Below are 19,981 nucleotides of genomic sequence, written 5' to 3'. Positions count from 1 at the left end.
ATGAAGAGTCTAACAGGTAAGTGTCCCACAATAAGTTGCTACCTAATAAATACACCTTTGGGACAAAGGTGAATAAAAAAAATAAAATAATTGGCTTTCTTGAAGAATTGTAGCCCAATTTTAAAAGTCTGGAGGCCTCAGTAATCTAACGTATTCAAATTGTTGAATGTGACTGAGGACAAGTAATGCCCCCATTGACTGAAACAAACAGAAATCCTCTCTGGATGAAGGCTTTTCCTTCATCTCAGTCCTCTAATTATTCCTACAAATAATTATGCAGTGCTTAATTATGCTTAATTATACAATTAATTATGTGTAATGCTTAGCTCGATCAAAGATAGCCAGGTACATAAAGTAAAAACACACCAAAAGCATGTACCCACCGAAACACAAACAACAAAATAAATAGACCCAGAAGTACATCCTATTGAAATCATCAGGGAGAGCACAAAATAATTTATCCTTTTTTGGCCATGCTTTCATTCAACAAATATGTATTGAGTACCTCTCAGATACTCAGAACTCCTCGAGGCCCTATATATTCAGTTATGGATAAAATAAGCAAATCTATTTTTTATAAGGACTTTACAATCTAGTGTGATGTTAAACAAGGAGAACTTATTTATTACTTAGGAACTGGTCCAAGCTTTGGTTTGAGCTCAGTTGTTTCTAAATCTTTTCGTGGATTACTCTGTGAGATGACTAATTCCAGGCCAGAAAGACCACTAGAGCCCAGGAGGTCAAGGCAGAAGAAACTCTTAAGCTTTTTAACTTAAAGAAGTCAAAGACAAAAGTTAAGGACATCAAGAGAAACAGGGAAATAAAATGTGATGCTACAGATGTAAAAAGGATATAAAGAACATAAAGATCTCCAAAATTTAATAAATTAAAAATTCATTGCATAGACCTCATAGCTAATTATATACAAGGATGTGAAGTTAGTGTTCTTAAAAAGAGTGCAGTAAAACAGTACGCAGTACAGACAAAGTTCCACCATGTGAGCACTACCACTGTAAGTAATACAGAATAGGACATTTATTATAGCACTAAAACTTTAGACAACTACACAAGACACTGGGTAAGTAAGGGTCAGAATGGGTGAGTTAGAGGATCAGAAAAATTTGCTCTCCTCCTCTCTGAAGAACCAGTATGGGTGGACAAATTAGAACTTGCCAGAGATCTCAGAAACCAGGCATGGCTGACTTGCAGAATGGGACCATTAAGGAGAACTAGTGGAGACATCTGTGTCAGGGTATTGCCTTTGCATCTGAGATGGAGTAGGCCTGAGGTCACTCTTGGTCAATAGGGCTAGCAGGTGAATATTAACAAATGCAGAGTTGGGAAGAGTATGGTTAATTTTGAATTTGCTTCTCTGAGCGTTGATGCTTCTGGTTCTTACAGCCTAACACCAAAACAACCAACAGAGGTTATGGCTGTTGCTTCCTCTCCACTTTCCAAATCATGTACAAACTTCTATTTTGGCCCACTATAACCTGGAAGCATATAGGGAAGCACATATGGAAAACATATTTCTAGCTAAGCTAAGTTTACACTGTAAAAAACACCACAAGCATGGGAGACAAAGAAATAAAAGGAAAATACAGGAAGAGAATAAAGTATATACAGGACAGAGTTAGAAAATGTAACATTATTTCCACTGAAGTCCTAAGAAGAGAAAAAAAGAAATAGGGCACAGATAATAAATTTTACCGGCCAAGGGTAAAAAAAAAATTGTGGCTGATAATTTTTCAGAAATGGTCAATGACAGAAATCCATAGAGTCAAGGATCCTAAGTAATTTCAGGAAAAAAGAAATAAAAATAAATCCACAACTAGAAACATTATAATGAAACTGTACCTCATCAAATACACCATAAAAAAATCTTAAAAAATGGCCCAAGAGAAAATATTAAGTTGAAAGGTGACTTGTCAATAGCAGCAATAAAAGTCAGAAAACAGTAAAATGATATTCTCAACATGCCCAATAAAAACCCAGAACAACACAGAAAGAACAATAACAGCAAAACTCCCAACCTTGAATTCTATATGCCTTGAAAATACCCTTCAAAAATGAAGATGAAGTAAAATACTTTTCAGACAGAGGAGTAGCTGATCTTGCTTTCAATGGCAACTGAAGACATATACATATTTCACGGATAGCCTATGTATTAAAAAGTTTCCTAAAGGAAAAAAAACTCTTTTTAATGAAAGAATTATTTTTGAAATTCATTTAGAGATACTCTCATGAAAACCATCACTATGAAAATACAAATATGATCCTGCATATAATTTTAGAGGTTTCCTGCCAAGTTGAAGCCCTTTCATGGACCCACTGAATTACTGCTGACATTTCCCTAACATTTCTTTCCAGTATGGCATTTGGGTTCATAGGTTTAAAATACAATGGAATGGGAAAAGCATTATTCTATAAATAATGTACTATTGTATTATTTGAGCTTACGCTTACTTTTATTTGTAGAATGTTTGTATGTCAATTGCTTTCAAAGACTTTGTTACAGCTATACTGCCCATTTTGAAAGTTAATTACCATCTTATTTCTCTCAGTAATTACTCAGGCAATAAATGTAGGACTATAGCTAAAGGCAGGATACTGGCTAATCTGAAAGGAGGGGGTTATATCCCTCCATAAGATGTGGGAGAGCTTAGGGATGATGAGAAGAAACTGAAAGATAAAATAATTTTTCTTATTTCTTTTTTTCCAGCTTTGTGCCTCACTCTTCTCTTACACCTGGGGAGTCAAGTCTGGATCCTCTGCTCCATATTTATTTAGCAAATAAAACACTGATCTCAAACAGCAACGGAACCTGTGTACTTGAGGTAAGGATAAGAGTCCTGAGGAAAAAACAGGTTCTGTGTTTTTATAATCTTGCCTCATTCCCTGCTTTCCATGGCAATTTTTGCTTCCTTATTCAGAATCTTTCACCATTCATTAACATCCTACTCTAGAGAATTTCAGGTTTTATCGTTTTTGGCTCTACTAAATGGTTCCTACCTCTTAAATTCACTTTAGATCCACTAAAAGTGTGCTGAAATATCTGTTTTTGTAGTCACAATTATATGGGTTTTCACATTGTTGGTGTTACTTTGTCATAACATTATTTGGGCCTTGGAAAGAGAAAGAGATGCATTTAAATAATCCATTATTAAATGCATCTCTTTCTCTTTCAAGATGAAAGGGTTGAATAATTTTTTTTGAGTTAATGGATAAACATATACAGGCTCTTATTCTTCTAGAAGTGACCCTTTATTACTTCCCTAATAACTTTTCTTATTTTTTCAGACTGGAAAATTCTTCCTGAAACTTGACTTAATAGAGTTCTATTCTCTTCCTTTCTCTACTCCTACTGACAACTAGTTTTAAATGTAGTATTTTCTCATATTGATATTATCTTAATCATACATTCTCAGTTTTTTTGTTCTCTGTATTTTATTATGAGCTTATTTGCTTTTTCTCTTAGATTTGGCAACTAAGAGGATATCGTTCTGAAGTGGCTTGCTATCTGCTTGTTCTAGTATCCTGCCAATCTCCATTTCAATCATGTTACTATTTGTTTTGTCTGAACTTTTTTCTACAGAGCAGCTAGGAGAATATAGAGCATGGTAATTAAGAGGGTATTGTGTGACTTCACAATTTCTAAATTAAAATCTTGGCAACACTGCTGTCTTGAGTTCCTCAGGGTGTTGCTTTTCCAGCTGGAAACCTCTGTGGCCAGTGGCGCCTTTGCCTGAGTTTTGCTTGGGCCCACTGGCTCGTTCCGCCCAGTCAGCCTGCCAGGCTGTGCTTGGCTTGCACCACCGGCTAGGATCCCACGCCGGCCAAGGGTAAGCCAGGCACGGAGTGGCAAGGGATATGTGAGAAAGTGAGCGTGGGGTCCACCCACTGCGCACAGCCAGGCATGCTGGCTGCTGCAGTGCGGTGGGCAGCTCCAGGCACCGGCACAGGTGCGGGCTCTGTGTAAGGCTGTGGCTGGATCAGATGTACCACAAGCAGCTTCCACTGTGGGCACCTGTGTCTGGATGAGGGGACTGCGGTGGCACCCAGAAGCTTCGAGACGCCAGGAACCACAGAGCCCCAAAGAGGATGTCACGGCCCTGGCTCGGGGAGCCCCTAGGTCTGGCGTCCCCAAAGGGCCTCTTCAGCTCTTCTCTCCTTTTCATCGCCCACAGCATGGCGATCGGGGGGAGTTTCAGCCCTGTTTGTGTTACAGCTGTTTCATTCCCACCATTCAGTTGGTCTTGACTTCTTGTCCTGCCTCTTAAAAAAATGAGGTATGCGGACAACTGGAGGGTGAGCAAGGTGGAGAGGAGCTTTATTGAGCAACAGAACAGCTCAGAGGAGACCCCTAGTGGATCGCTCCTTTCTGCAGACAGGTCATCCTTATCACTCCAGGAGACCTGAAGTGGGTAGTTCCTTCTCACAGCTGGTAGTCCCGACATATGTCCGAGTCTGGCTGAGTCCAGGGTTTCAGTGGGCTCAGAAGGGAGGAAATATGCGCTTATTTGTCCATGGGCTGTCATTGGCAGGCCCGAAAAAAAGCACCGTAAGTTCTCACTCTGCGTAGTGGACTCCAGCTGGATCTGACAACCCGGCCCCCAGGCTTCAGGCCATCCCTGCCTTGAAGGTGGGGTTTCACCTGGGATGCACCCCTTTCCACCCAAGGGCCTGTCTGCCTCTTGCCACCATCAACATGCTGTCCCCAGTGCCCAGGCTGTTTGTGTTGAGGGGTGCTGCAGGCCCATGCTGAGCTGCTCTCACCACCCACCCCGCCCGCCAGCCTCCCTCCTGTGCTTGTTGGTGCCCAAAGTCTGGAGGAGGCTGAGGCAGCAGGGAGCTGGTGTGTCAGCGCTGTCCTGAGTGCCCGCACACTTGGTAGAGTTGCAACAGTGCCCAGGCTTGGTCACAACTTTGCTCCATGCCAGAGTGGGTGCTGGAAGTGGGGAGAGGCCAGGGAGCAGGAGCAGGTACTTTCAAGCCTGCAATGGCAAGGAGCTTCCTGGGCCCCCAAGAGTGCAGTGATGCTGGAGTCCAGAGCCACAGCTGGGTGGCTGCAGCTGTGCCAGGGAGCACGGGCTTCTGCCTCATCAACTAAGTAGGGGTCTGGGCTCTCGCCTCCTCCTGGCTCCCACCAGCTCTGCAGAACATGCAACCCTGTCCATGTCTCACGCTGTGCAACCAGCATCCTTGCAGCAGCTGCTCCACACTGGTCGTCACTTCTATCACTAGTTACTAGCAATGTGACTAATGCCAATTATTTTAAATATAATAAATTTGAGTTTTTTCCTTTTTTCTGTGGAGGAAATAACTCATTAATGTGAGGATTAAATGAGAAAATGCATATTAAATTCTTCACTAGAAACTTACTAAAAAATCTGTGGGCTCTCTACAAATAAAACAAACAAAATTTCTGCCTTTATCGTTTTTAAATTAAATTCAGGAAGACATATAGTAAATAATAAATAAATGTGACCAAGTGTGTTGGCTCATGCCTTTAAGCTTAGCCTTTAATCTTAGACGCAGAGGTGGAGGATCGCTTGAGCCCAGGACTTAAAGACCAGCCTGCACAACATAGGGGGACGCCATCGCTACAAAATTGTTTTAAAAAACAACATATCCAACTGTGGTGGTGTAAACTGGTAGTCCCAGCTATTCAGGAGGCTGAGGTGGGAGGATTGCTTGAGGCTGGGAGGTTGAGGCTGCATTGATGAGCTGTGATGACACCACTGCACTGCAGCCTGGGTGACACAATTGAGATCCTGCCTCAAAAATAACTAAATAAATAAAAGTAAAGTATATAGTGTCATAGAAGACATGAGTTAAGGAGAAAAAGCAAATACTTAAGAGTAGTGTATATTATAATACATAAATTATATATCATAATAAAACGTTAATGATAGAAATAAACAAAGAATGGAAGATTAGAGAATATAGGAAGTACTAATGGGAAAGAGAAGTGGATAATCTTTTATGCTTTTATTTATTTTTATTTTTATTTTCCTCACTCTTGCTGTCATCTTAAGGGAAGTGGTTAATTGTTGGCTGTTTTATACAGAACAGTCAAGGAAGAGCTCACTGAGGTAATCAAATTTGAGCAGAAATTTGCAAGAGAAGAGATATCCATGTAGCTAGTTGGGTGAAGAGCAATGCAAACAAAGAGAATAACCAGAGTAGACTTCCAGGCAGGAGAATGCTTGGCATGTTCAGGAAGACAAGCAAGCAAAAAAGTGTAGCCAGAGGACAATGAATCAAAGAGGCTATAATATGAATTGAGGTCATGGAAATAACAAGATAGGGTTGGGGAAGAAGTGGGACTGACTGCAAAGCATTTTGTAGGTTGTTGTCAAAGATTTTGGCTTCTGTTTAAGAAAGACAGCAAATCATTGAAAAATTTTGAGCAGAGAAAAGACCTTGTCTTCTTTTCAGTTTTACTGGGTCATTCTGACTGAGGTATAGAGAATAGACCAAATAAGACAAGAGTAGAAGGATAATTGCTTCATCAGTTCTTCCTGCCCGCTGCATAAATAAAGACCATGGCATTGCACTAAAGAAAAGTTTAATTGACACAAGGCCTGCCACACTACACAGAAGATGGGGTTGTTACTCAGATCAATCTCATCTCAGACTTTTAGGTTAGCAGTTTTTCAAAGACAGTTTGAGGGAAGGGATGGGGTGGCCAGGTAATGAGTACTTGCTGCTGATTGGTTCAGGCAGAGATGAAATTGTAGGAGGGCACAGCTATCCTCTTAAGCTGAGTTGCTTCCATGTGGAGCCATAGGAGCAATCAGGTCCAGGTGTCAGACAGGCAAAAAACCTGAACAAATATTTCAAAAGGGCAATATACTATAGTGATGTTGCATATCTTGTGATCAGACCACACCTTAGCTCTTCCCCCTAGCCTGATAATGTTTCATTAGATTTACAAAGGTGGTTGAGTTTTGGGGGAGGCCTATTATCATTTAAAACTAAATTTTATATTGAATGGGTGCTGTGGCTCATGCCTGTAATCCTTGTACTTTGGGAGGCCAAGGTGGGAGGATTGCTTGAATCCAGGAGTTTGATACAAGCCTGGGCAATATAGGGAGACCTCATCTCTATAAAAATAACAAAATAAGATAAAAGTCATATAAACTAAATGTCTCTCAAAGTTAGCTTAGCCTAAGCTCAGGAATGTTGAAGGGAAAGGCAAGATGGGGCGGGGTGGTTAAATCAGATCTCTTTTACTGTCATAATTTTCTCCCTGATATAATTTGTAAAGGTAGTTTTAAACCCTGCTTTGGGTTCCATAGCACCTTACTCTTAAGGTGTTGGCTATAGAGATGGGAAAAGGCTGATGATCACTCTAGCTTCTTCCTGTTGACAAGAGGCATAGTTGTGGGGTTGAGATGGGTTATGCACAAGGGAAATAAAAATAAAACCACTTTGCAGTTATCTGCATCTACTCATGGGGTTCCCAGTTAGTGTTCCTAGGCTTATGTGACAAAGATGTTGATATCCTCACCAACGGTTTTAGCACAGCACTTAAATGAACTGCAGACTAGTCCTGAAACTAGATCAGTTCAGTTAAACAGCTGTTTCCAATATGAGGAGATGGCATCTCAGGTGGTCTAGGCTTCTGTCTGTGATGAAGGCAAATTGATTTTTAATAAGAGGCATTTCTGTAGAGACAGAAGAAAAATGAAGTTTAATGTTGGGCACAATTTATCCAGATGTTAGACTCAAAGAACTTTTAGTTATAGAAGAGGAAGGCACTGGCAATCTGACATATTCTTCTCACCTGTATAACAAGGACTAAGCTTCAGCTTGCAGGGCCTCAGGAAATATTTTGATGGGGTTACGACTAGGTTTGCTAAAAATATGGAATGTAGATGACAGAGAGAAATCAAGGATGACTCCACAGTTGTTGGCTCAAGCGTTGAAACATTAAATTGCTATTAACTGGAATGGGGAAATCTTCAAGAGGATCAGGTTTTGCAGAAGTCAAGTTTGAAATACGGATAAACTTCCATGTAGAGTTGCTGAGTAGCTAGCTGAATAGATGACTGGCCTTGTGATAGAATTAAGATTAATCATCACATAAACACTGTATATTCGTGAGGTTATATAAGATCGCTAAGGGAGTGGGTGTAGATAAAGGAGTAAAATGCTGAATCCTAAAGTGATTCAATATTTAGTGGCCTTAACATGGAAGCTAACACTATTGTTATGACTCAGTAAATGATAGGACATTCGAATGCATCCAGTATAATTTTTTAAAATTATAATCAAGTAACACTACTAACAGTGTATTTAATATGTAGAGAATTCTTTATAGATCCACGAAGTCCAGGGCTGAAGAGGTTGCTCAGAAATGTAATTAGGCACCCTAACTCTGTTTTCTTTCTATGCGTCCTCATTTGTCCATATGTTTGTCTCTTCATGTATACAAAGTAACGACTGCAATCCCAGGTGTTGTTCACAATACAGGTTGGAAGAAGCAAATATAGGAAAGGGACAAAGTAAAGAAGAGCCAAGCCAGTCAAGTCTGCTTATTTTAAAAACATTTCCTGGAAAGATTACCTAGAGATTTCTGTAGTTTCTGAAAGAATAGCTACAAGAGTCTGGAAGTATACTTTAGCTTTTCATATTCTCTAGCAGGGGTCAGCACACATTCAAGGCAAAGGCCAAAGAGCACTGAAGACTTTGGGACCATGTGACCTTTCTCCCAACTACTTACCTTTGCCATTGCAGCGGGAAAACAGCCATAGACAATATGTAAATGAATGACTGTGGTTGTGTTTTAATAAACTTTATTTACAAAAGTAGGACGGACTCCAATTTGATCTGTGGGCTTTAGTTTGCTGACCCCTGCTCTATAAAAGTGTGAGAAATTGGAAAAGGGCCAGTTTGTGGCTTTGAGGGTAGGTATTTCATAATTATAGTAGATGTATTCTAGGCAGCTACTATTAAGCAACACTGATTATCTCAGTAAACTGTAGAGGGAGAAGCACTGAATAATGGACAGCTTCACCACTTAATACCAGTGTGAACTTGGGCAAGTCACTTATCCTTCCAATGCCAAGTTTTCTCATCTATAAAACAGAGACATTAAAACCTACCTCGCCTACCTCTACAGATTAGTGGGAGAATTAAACGAAATAATGTGAAATAAAATGAAAATGCTTTGAAAACTCTCTGGTATTCACAAGTATGTGGTACTTCAGACTTGGCACAAAATGCATTCTGTAAAATACATTGAGCTTTTCTTTCCTCTTTTTTACAATGTCTTTTCATATAATTACAAAATGAAATATAGCACACTGCAAGAAGGTAAAGTGTTACCATTGTAGCCTAACCCTTCTTAGACAAGTGGTGAGAGCAAAGTGAACTCAGATGTGAATTACTAGAAGATCTAAGTGAGAAAGCATTAGATATACAAAAGTCAAAAAATAAATCTTATGATAGATAGTTCAGAGAAAACACAACCCTAACAATGCAATGATTACGTTGTGGTAGCAAGAAAAATACTTTATATAGTATCTTTATATGAGCCAACCTTTTTGACTTCTCATTTACTATTAAAAATACTATTTAATAAATTTCTGTAGATAGACATATTTGCTGTGTAACATTGAGGCTTTTATTTTATTAATTACATAAGCTACACGGAACACAGATTCAAGGGCCCTCAGTTATGGTCCTCAATTTATCCCTATTTACTAGTATCCTCTGAAATTCAGGGAAAATTATTTAACTTACTTGGGACTCAATTTCTTCACCTATGGAACATGGAAGTTAAACTAGGTATCATAAGATAATCTTCTAGTTTTTCAATTCTTTGTTTCTACTTGAGAAAATATAACTTACCTAGTGGTATATATTACGTTCTTACAGTCATCCGAGTAGCATAATAAGTTATTAAGGAATAACTAATACATTTATAACACTGTTCAGAATGCATATTTCTTCTGCTCAAAAACCACACAAACAGCAACACTGAACTTTCAATGGAAAATGAGGATAGTAGTTGATATGCTAACCTGTAGCATAAAATGAAATTTGGAATATGATAGAGCATGAATAATAACATGCTCACCCGCACCAAGGGAGCTCTTTATACTATAGGAATAAAAAGAAAATTTGTATTTTTATCTTTATAGAGTTAGTGAGTATAAGTGCGGATTTCTTACATGCATACGTTGTCTGGTGGTGGAGTCCAGGCTCAGAAAGATTTTATTAGACATTGATTTTGAATTTTATTTGAGTATTTACACTTCCAAAATGCATTAACTTGTCAAGTGGAAATCAGGAACATTCATCTGTCTACTGATGAACGAGCAGAGAAAATCTGGTACCTATAAAGCATCCAGATAAGAATATAAGTACAAAGCATGCAGTTGGTTTGCATTCAGCATTGTAACAGGCACTTTCATAAACTCCTCATGAGCTCATTTTGCCTACTTTTTATTGGTTCTGTCCATAGAACTTTCAGGATTTTTTTTGGTTTTTGGCAGTTAAAAGTGTTAGGCTCTGTGGCAAGTCTGAATCCCACTTCTGTTACGTTAACAATTGTGTTACCTAAGACATATTGTTTACCATAATCTTTCTGTCACTAAATTTCCTCATATATAAACTAGGAGAAGTTGTAAGAGAATTAGAGTGATGTGAGAACTAAAGAGTGTCTGCCACATTGTAAATATTCAGTGACTTTAGCCACTAACTGAATTATAACCTTTCTTTCCATTCATTATTCTCTTTTATGCTTGGGAACTCTAACATCCATAATAATGGACTTTCTAAAATTTGGCCTCACAGTTCCTGGAACACCTACTAGTAAATTTTACTTATACTCTACTCGAATTATCCATAGGCACATTAGAACTGCTGACACAATCTTATTTGCATGTTAAAAAATGTATTCTCCCTCTATGGAAAGAAGACTTGCAGATTATGAACATGAAAGAGAAAAATCAATTATAAGTCTGTTATAGTAAATCAGAGTAGAGATGACAGCATTTGCGCTTGTTCAGTCATAATGAAGTTGTAGAGAAACAGAGATCAGACTAGATTTTTCAAGTAAAACTCACCTCCCACTTGCCCCAAAGAGGGAAAACAACACAGGATTTTTTTTTTTTTTCATTCATGTTAGGTGTCCATTATAGCCCATCTGGTGTATATGCCATCCTCATTCAAGGACCAAAGCTAATATTACTTTTCACAGTAGCTGGAGGAAATAACACACTGGAGGATATCATAGTGGATTAAGTACTTTGGTCCAGAAATGATGTGCATTCTTCCACCCCACCTCATGGACTGAAATTCACCACCCAGCCCCATCCTCCAGACATAATTCAGGAAGTGCAACTACCTTGTGTCCAGAAGGTGGGCTGGAGAATGAGGATATTTTTCAACAGCACAAATAATGGTCACATCTGTCTTCATTGTCACCAAAAACTTGGTTGATCCTCTTTTTTACAGGGGTCTCCCATTAATCACAGTAATTTATTCCTGCGAATTAGAGGTTTATGTGTGAAAATGCTAACAAGTAGTCTATTTCTTAATAATTTAAATGAAAAATATTCCTAATGAGTTACACATCAGTCAAATATTTACAACCAGTATATTACTTTTTAAAATGCATTAAAGAATACACATTATGAACTATTGCCTAAGTATATAAATTGCTTACATCTTTGGTTCTTAACTACCAAACAATTAATATGGTTGTTAACAAGCAGTTCTTTTGCATTCAATAAGTTTTCTTCCATTGATACAGCTTTTCTCAATAATTTTTATACAAATTTCTTTATTGTTTGGAGGACTTGTTTTACTATTTTAGACAAGTACTATAGAAATATAAAAAGTAATGTGGCAAAATGTTCAACACAAGTACAAAGTCACAGAGAATATTTTAACTGACAATGACACTGTGATGTGCTTCATATAAGAATGATATTTCTTTTGTTGATACTCTGCAAGTTTTCAAAATATCTGCATATGATTTAGAAGTTCTGTCAAATGTATTTGTTATGCAACCTGAGACTTTCACATATACCGTTTTTGCTAAAATATTGCTATTGAGTTTTTGAAATTTTTTTAGATATTGGTCAAAATATTTACATTGAGAAATATGTAAGTTCTACTAAGTTTGGATAGAAAAAGCAGAAAAATGCTCTATTAAGAAAATATTAATGGAGAAGATGTTCCATAAGATGTAACTGTTTACTTCTCCTGTTTCTCCTGTTTCCCCAGGCGGGGGGAACACAAAGTCCCAAGCAATCTTAGTATCTAACTAAAATCCATGAATCTAGGTAATGTGATAGTCTCTAAATGAAGTCTGGATGTGATTCCTATTGACCTAAGTGTCAATGATCCCCTTTCCCCTACCAAATATTACATAGTGAAGCAGACACAAGACAACCACAGTGACCATTTTGACATGGGAAGAACAGGAGATATAATGGTCATTGGTCAACAGCAATTCTGAAATCCAGCTGTGTGGAATTTATGAGGTGCTTTTACACTGGAAGTGTATTCCTTGATTAGACCCTAATTTCACTTCCTAGGATTAGCAATCCAGTTCTGTACCTTGTTCTCCATCATCCATGGGATTGACCTTTGGGAGTTCTCTAACTTTCTATTATCCTTCTTGTCTTCACTTAAAGAGGGAATTTGAGAATTTGTCTTTTCTGGAGGCTGTGCAGGATTTTTTTATAGGCTTGTTTTACATCTTTAGAATATTGAGGTCATTTTATTTTTTAGTCCAGAGAGGTGGATTACTTAGTGGAATTATAGCCTCAAAAGGTTCATTGCCCATTGCCCTATGCACAAGACAAATCAATACACCAAGGCATCAGGTTGCAGCAGAGAAGGAGGTTTAATTGTAGGGCCACCAAACAAAGAGACAGGAGGAAACCTGAAGGCTGTCTTCTCGAGGAGTTTGAGGGTAGGGTTTTTAAAGGTTTTGGAGTGGACTGATGTGTGGAGATTGTTGATTAGTTGAAGAGTGCAGGGTGCAGTCATGAGACAGGGAGAAGAAGAAACTGCATTCTCACACTGATTTAGTTCTCATGTGGGGTTTTCAGGTTGGCATCAGCTGTTCTGCTGGAATTCAGGATTCTTAAAAGTCTTATGATTCTAACTTCAGATATCCTACCTAGAAGAACAATGGACATGCAAATGGTCGATATCTAGTGACTTTGACTTTGGTTACAAGGAAGTGAATCAAATTGCAGCCTGACTAATGCATACTTGTAACTATATTTCTGTCCAGAATTCTTGTTAACCCTGTGATGAGAGCTTCAGAATAACCCCCTTAAAGACTCAAGTCTTTTGTGTGTGTGTGATAACTTCTGGTTATAAAACATACTGTTGTTTTAATGATATGACTCTCCCTTTAGGTTTAATTTTGGGTACCTTGATCCTGCCAGGAATCTGTAGAACAGCCTCACCTTCAGTCTCATTTCCTTGCACTATTTGTTCAACTGAAAGGATTGACTGAGCATCATCTTAAACTACTGTATAGTTTTAAGAGTGAGTGTGATAGTCATACACTTGACTTTACTGTGAATCTGAGTTTTGATTGACCTTTGCTGATCAAATCATTTCTCAATTTTGCTTTTTAATGTTTGTGGTTAAAAATGTGTTTCAACCCTACACACCCCTAAAATTCTAAACAATGCCATCATATTTTTGCATGAAAACCATTGAATTATTTTCCAAGCTCATCTCTTTCCTATAGTACTGTGTCTGGAATTGGTGGGTTCTTGGTCTCACTGACTTCAAGAATGAAGTCGCGGACCCTTGCGGTGAGTGTTACAGCTCTTAAGGTGGCGCATCTGGAGTCTGTCCCTTCTGATGTTCAGATGTGTTCGGAGTTTCTTCTTTCTGGTGGGTTCGTGGTCTCGCTGGCTCAGGAGTGAAGCTGCAGACCTTCGCGGTGAGTGTTACAGCTCTTAAGGTAGCGCGTCTGGAGTTGTTCGTTCCTCCCGGTGGGCTCCTGGTCTTGCTGGGCTCAGGAGTGAAGCTGCAGATCTTCGCGGTGAGTGTTACAGCTCATAAAAGCAGCGTGGACCCGAAGAGTGAGCAGTAGCAAGATTTATTGCACAGAGTGAAAGAACAAAGCTTCCACACTGTGGAAGGGGACCCCAGCGGGTTGCCAATGCTGGCCCGGGCAGCCTGCTTTTATTCTCTTATCTGGCCCCACCCACATCCTGCTGATTGGTAGAGCCGAGCGGCCTGTTTTGTCAGGGTGCTGATTGGTGCGTTTACAATCCCTGAGCTAGATACAAAGGTTCTCCACATCCTCATTAGATTAGTTAGATACAGAGTTTAGACACACAGGTTCTCCAAGGCCCCACCAGAGCAGCTAGATACAGAGTGTCGATTGGTGCACTCACAAACCTTGAGCTAAACACAGGGTGCTGATTGGTGTATTTACAATCCCTGAGCTAGACATAAAGGTTCTCCAAGGCCCCACCAGAGCAGCTAGATACAGAGTGTCCACTGGTGCACTCACAAACCTTGAGCTAGACACAGGGTGCTGATTGGTGTGTTTACAATCCCTCAGCTAGACATAAAGGTTCTCCAAGGCCCCACCAGAGCAGCTAGATACAGAGTGTCCACTGGTGCACTCACAAACCTTGAGCTAGACACAGGGTGCTGATTGGTGTGTTTACAATCCCTGAGCTAGATATAAAGACTCTCCACTTCCCCACCAGACTCAGGAGCCCAGCTGGCTTCACCTAGTGGATCCCGCACCGGGGCTGCAGGTGGAGCTGCCTGCCAGTCCTGCGCCATGGGCTCGCATTCCTCAGCCCTTGGGTGGTCGATGGGACTGGGCGCCGTGGAGCAGGGGGTGGTGCTCGCTGGGAAGGCTCTGGCCGCACAGGAGCCCACGGAGTGGGTGGGAGGCTCAGGCATGGCGGGCTGCAGGTCCCGAGCCCTGCCCCGCGGGAAGGCAGCTAAGGCTCGGTGAGAAATCGAGCACAGCACCGGTGGGCTGGCACTGCTGGGGGACCCAGTACACCCTCCGCAGCCACTGGCCCGGGTGCTAAATCCCTCATTGCCAGGTGCCAGCAGGGCTGGCCAGCTGCTCCGAGTGCGGGGCCACCAAGACCACGCCCACCCGGAACTCCAGCTGACCCGGAACTCCAGCTGGCCCGCAAGCGCCGCAGGCAGCCCCGGTTCCTGCTCGCGCCTCTCCCTCCACACCTCCCTGCAAGCTGAGGGAGTGGGCTCCAGCCTTGGCCAGCCCAGAAAGGGACTCCCACAGTGCAGCGGCTGCCGAAGGGCTCCTCAAGTGCCGCCAAAGTGGGAGCGCAGGCAGAGGAGGCGCCGAGAGCGAGCGAGGGATGTGAGGACTGCCAGCACGCTGTCACCTCTCAGTACCATTACAAATGCAACCATCACAAATTCTCTTTGTTAAACTTGTTCAAATTTTGACCTAAAGCTACAAGTTCACTGGGATATTTTCTCTCTTTCATGGTATCACAAGTGACAGTTTTATGTTTCACTCTTGCATAATACAAATTGCCATTCTTACAGCCTCCAGTAAGAGTTCCCTTGCTGTTTACTGCCCAGACTTAAAGTAAATACTGTGCATTTTATTGTCATTGTTACAGTAGCACCAATTTCAGGTAATCAATATTTATATGAAGATAAACTGGGAAAGGAAAGAGATGAAAGAGAGAAAGAAAGAAAGGGCAGAGAGAGAAAGAAAGGCAGGCTGAAAGAAGGAAAGAAAGAAAGAAAAGAAAACCTGAAATATATTGGTTTTTAACAAGACGGTTTTGTGTGTGTGTGTGTGTTTTTTTTTTTTTACATAATATGCCCATTTCCATTGAGCCGGGGACTCTCTGTTCTTATGAGTCCATACAATACATAAAACAGTGCCGAGCACGCACATAGTCAATATGTATCTACTATTACTATTATTATCATTATTAATTACAACTTTGAGGCTGGGATATTTGTTACTATCTTTGAATTTGTTATTTGTTATTTTGTAAATTAGTCATTCCTCACTTTTGACCTCTTTCCTGGTCTGTATTCTAATCTACTCCTTATTCGGGTCCATGGCTTGTTTTAGGTATACAAATACAATTGATTTCAATGGTCAGAGGAGCTTTAATTAAAAAATTAGGGTTTGTTTAAAATAGATTCAATTATACAGGGAGTGGATTAAGGTTTAGTTTATTCATTGTATCTATCCGTGTATAGACTCTCACCCTTATCAGAGGGATCATGTGAGTTCCACAGTACATCATCTAGGCTTTTGGACATTCTAGACTTCCCAGTGATATGAGATTACTAAATGCATATAGAAGATAACAACAACAACAAGAAAACAAAGACTATGATCTTGGCCTTAGAACTCAAGCACACTCTAGGTAGTGGCTAAATATGGCAAGGTCTGAGCCAGAAATGAATTTGATGAACTGTGTGACTTGATGAACTACAAATACAAGAACCAAATAATCACTGTGAGATTTTAGACCTCAAAAATCTCCCAGGACTGGATAGTCTAAGTGCTTTGTATCATCGTCTAGGAGGTTCAAAACGTGTATAGGAGATGATATTTGTGGAACCTCTTAGGGACTAAGAGACTACACATCACTACACAGGCTTCAGTGATTTAGATCATGATTGCTACCTGGAAGCTTCTATCTGGAAGCTACATTTGAAAAATCTGCAATTAAAGGAAGGGAAGGAATAATTTCAGAACATCCACAGGAAAGTTCAGTAAAGGTAAAATAGTTTTGGTAACTGAAAAATATTACATTTGCAAATGATTATTGCGATGTAGAATTCCAAGAGCAATTTTAGATAGACAATTGTTACATTTAACTTCAGGGACTACATTAAGAACCTTTTCTTGAGAAATTTGCCTTGCTTAATGGCTTTCGAGCTAAATGGAAATCATTGTCACTGTAATTTCAAATATAAAACAAAATAGTTAGATGCAAGTTTTCAATTTGCATATAAGCAATTGTGTTTAATTTTCAGAAACTTAAACTCGTTAAATTTCATTTATTCAGTAAACATAAAAATAGAAAACATGTATGTTATAATTATATGAGACTATTTCACCTCTTTTTGCCTAAAATATGTGGTATTATATTGACATTTTCACACCAGAACTTTCCTTTTGTTAACTGAGGCAAGTCACAAAATTAACATGTTTTTGTTGTTCATACTGGAAAGATTTAAAAGTAAGCAAATGAAAGCTGGATAAACTTGTAATTGTCTGAAACCTCCATTATGCCTGCATTAGTTTTCTGTTGCTATAACAAATTGCCACAACCTTAGTGAAATAAAACAACACAAATAGATTATCTCACAGTTTCAAGAGGTCAGAATTTGGTGATTTCAGCTAGTTTCTCTGCTCCAAGTCTCCCCAGGAAGAAGTTGAAATGTTGACAGAGTACCATGGCTTTTCGGGGAACATAAGATAATCTGTTTCCTTGCTCTCTCAGATTGCTGGCAGAATTCAGTGCATTTTGATTTTGAGATTGAGGTCTCTGTTTTCCTTCTGACAATTGGCTTGAGGTCTTCTCAGCCTCTAGAGGCAGCCCACTTTCCCTGTATAACAGCCCCCTTCCTCTAGGTTGAAATTTTCTCGGCTTTGAATTTCTCCCCTCCCTCCCTTTTCCAGAGCATCTGTATTATTCAGGGCTCACTAGAGGAACAACATTAATAGGATAGATGTGTATATAAAGGGGAGTTTATTAAGGAGAATTGACTCACACGATCACAAGGTGACGTCTCACAGTAGGCCGTCTGAAAGCTGAGGAGCAAGGAAGCCAGTCCAAGTCCCAAAATCTGAAAAGTAGGGAAGCCAACAGTGCAATCTTTAGTCTCTGGCCAAAGGCCCAAGAGCCCCTGACATACAGTAGTGTAAGTCCAAAAGGTCCAAAGCTGAAGAACTTGCAGTTCGGTGTTCAAGAGCAGGAACCATCCAGCACAGAAGAAAAATGAAGGCGGGAAGACTCAGCGGGTCTGCTCTTCCACCTTCTCCTGCCTGCTTTATTCTAGCTGCTCTGGCAGCTGATAGATGATGCCCACCCAGATTGAGGGTGGGTCTGCCTCTCCCTATGCACACTAACTCAAATGTTAATCTCCTTTGGCAACACCCTCACAAACACACCCAGGAACAATACTTTGCATCCTTCGATCCAATCAAGCTGACACTCAATATTAACCATCACAGCATCTTTCTGAATTCAGCTGAAAAAAGGCTCTCCTCCTTTAAGGACTAGAGTGATTAGACTGAAACTGTCTAATCCAGGATAGTCTCCTCATCATACCCTTCATCACCTCTGCAAAGTTTCTTTTAGCATGTAAGCTGACATATTCATAGGTGCAATATCAAGGGATTGAAGATTAAGGGGGCAAAACTGCCAACCACAATACTAAGTCATTTTAAAATACAGGGTTTAATGTAAACATAATATTCCCATACTGATATCTATCAGGGGAACTTTAATTGCTTTTGTATAAGTTTGAGATTTCTATATAGCCACTACGTGTGTCTCTTCTATGCCTAATATTATTTTAGAAAATATTTTCTCAAATTCTTGAACTGTAATATGAGATATTGAATTAAGTTGTAATGTTTACTTTAATTGCTGTTTGAGAATATCTGCCTGTCTGCCTATCTATCTATCCATCCATCTATTATATACTTACCTGTAGTTAATTATTTAGGAATAGGATGCATTAATTCCTGAAAGCAGAACATTCTTCCATGTGATTACTCCCTTGCTTCCCACTCAACATGAGCCTATGTTCAAGAAAGATGAGTTATGCTAGGTTATACAAGAGAGACAGAGAAAATACCAATTCTCTTCTGTCTCACTTTATTCCAACAGTAAACACTATGCACCATTTATGACTCATTCGATGTCTACTGCATGTTAGACATCATCTAAGAAATGTACATACATTACTTTTAATTCACAAAATAATTCCATGTTTATTTAACAATGATTCATATGTACATACTGAAGACTCTGAACTGAACTGATTAAATGGCAAATGCAGGCTAACCTATTATCACTTCAATTATTTTTTCAAAAAGTTTTTACTGAATACCTATTATGTATTAAACTTTCCCCTAGGCACAATACTGTACTAAAAATTTGTAAGTGTAAATTAATAAAAATTATTTATCTCAGCTGTCCTTTAAAGATAAATTTATTTACTATAAACAATTGTTAAAAATTACCCAAATTATTTTGAGCTGAAGGCACCTGAAATATCTGCATTAAATTTTAATGTAGTTCATTTCAAGGGATAAACATTCATTTTATATAAGTGGTTTAAAAATTAAGGCAAATGATTTTAAAATAATAATATATCTGCAAAATGTTTTTCATGTTAGTTCCTCCTGGATGATGACTTTGCTGTCCTACGAAAAATAGAGATTGAGAAAATTACAACCAAGTCTTTGGAGGTTATCCAGCAGGACATTGTACATCAACTGCATCAGCTTGTGTGCCCAGAGCTCAGACTCTTTCTTTCCTCCCAATTCTGTAATTAGAAGTAAGGTCTACTGCTTGCCTGGCCATATCTCAAATTAAGGTATTAAAAAGGAGAATCGCCAAGCGCAGAGGCCCAGGCCTACAATCTCAGTACTTTGGGAGTCTGAGGTGGGAGAATCACATGAGCCCAGAATTTTGAGACCAGCCTGGGCAACATAGACAGATCTCAGCTGTACGAATAATTTGAAAAGTAGTCGGGTGGTGTTATGCATGCTTATAGTTCCAGCTACTTGGGAGGGTGAAGGTGAGAGGACCACCGGACCCAGGAGGTTGAGGCTGCAGTGAGCTGTAGCTGCCCCACTGCACTCCTGCCTGGGTGACAGAGAGATACTGCTTCAAAACCAGAAAAAAAAAAAAAGAAAGATTATTCCTATATAGTAAGAGATATTCATTAAAAATGTGGTCTTACTCTTGATTAACTCAAGAAATGCAACAATCTTAAC

At 39.6% G+C, this 19,981-nt stretch overlaps 1 protein-coding gene across 18 annotated transcripts in view; it reads left to right on the top strand.

Moving 5' to 3' along the window:
- The window catches only part of LOC101154628 (protein eyes shut homolog), a 460,684-nt gene that overhangs the window by 151,439 nt on the left and 289,264 nt on the right, over window positions 1-19,981 (top strand). For all 18 annotated transcript variants that reach the window (XM_055391337.2, XM_055391328.2, XM_055391331.1 and 15 more), the window contains one exon: window positions 2,723-2,837. The gene's annotated coding sequence lies outside the window, so the exon portion shown is untranslated. The remainder of the gene's footprint in view (window positions 1-2,722; window positions 2,838-19,981) is intronic.

The sequence above is a fragment of the Gorilla gorilla genome, chromosome 5 (assembly GCF_029281585.2).
Source record: "Gorilla gorilla gorilla isolate KB3781 chromosome 5, NHGRI_mGorGor1-v2.1_pri, whole genome shotgun sequence".
NCBI lineage: Eukaryota > Metazoa > Chordata > Mammalia > Primates > Hominidae > Gorilla > Gorilla gorilla.
Note: the sequence above shows the minus strand (reverse complement) of the source record. Positions and strands in the feature narration are given on the sequence as shown.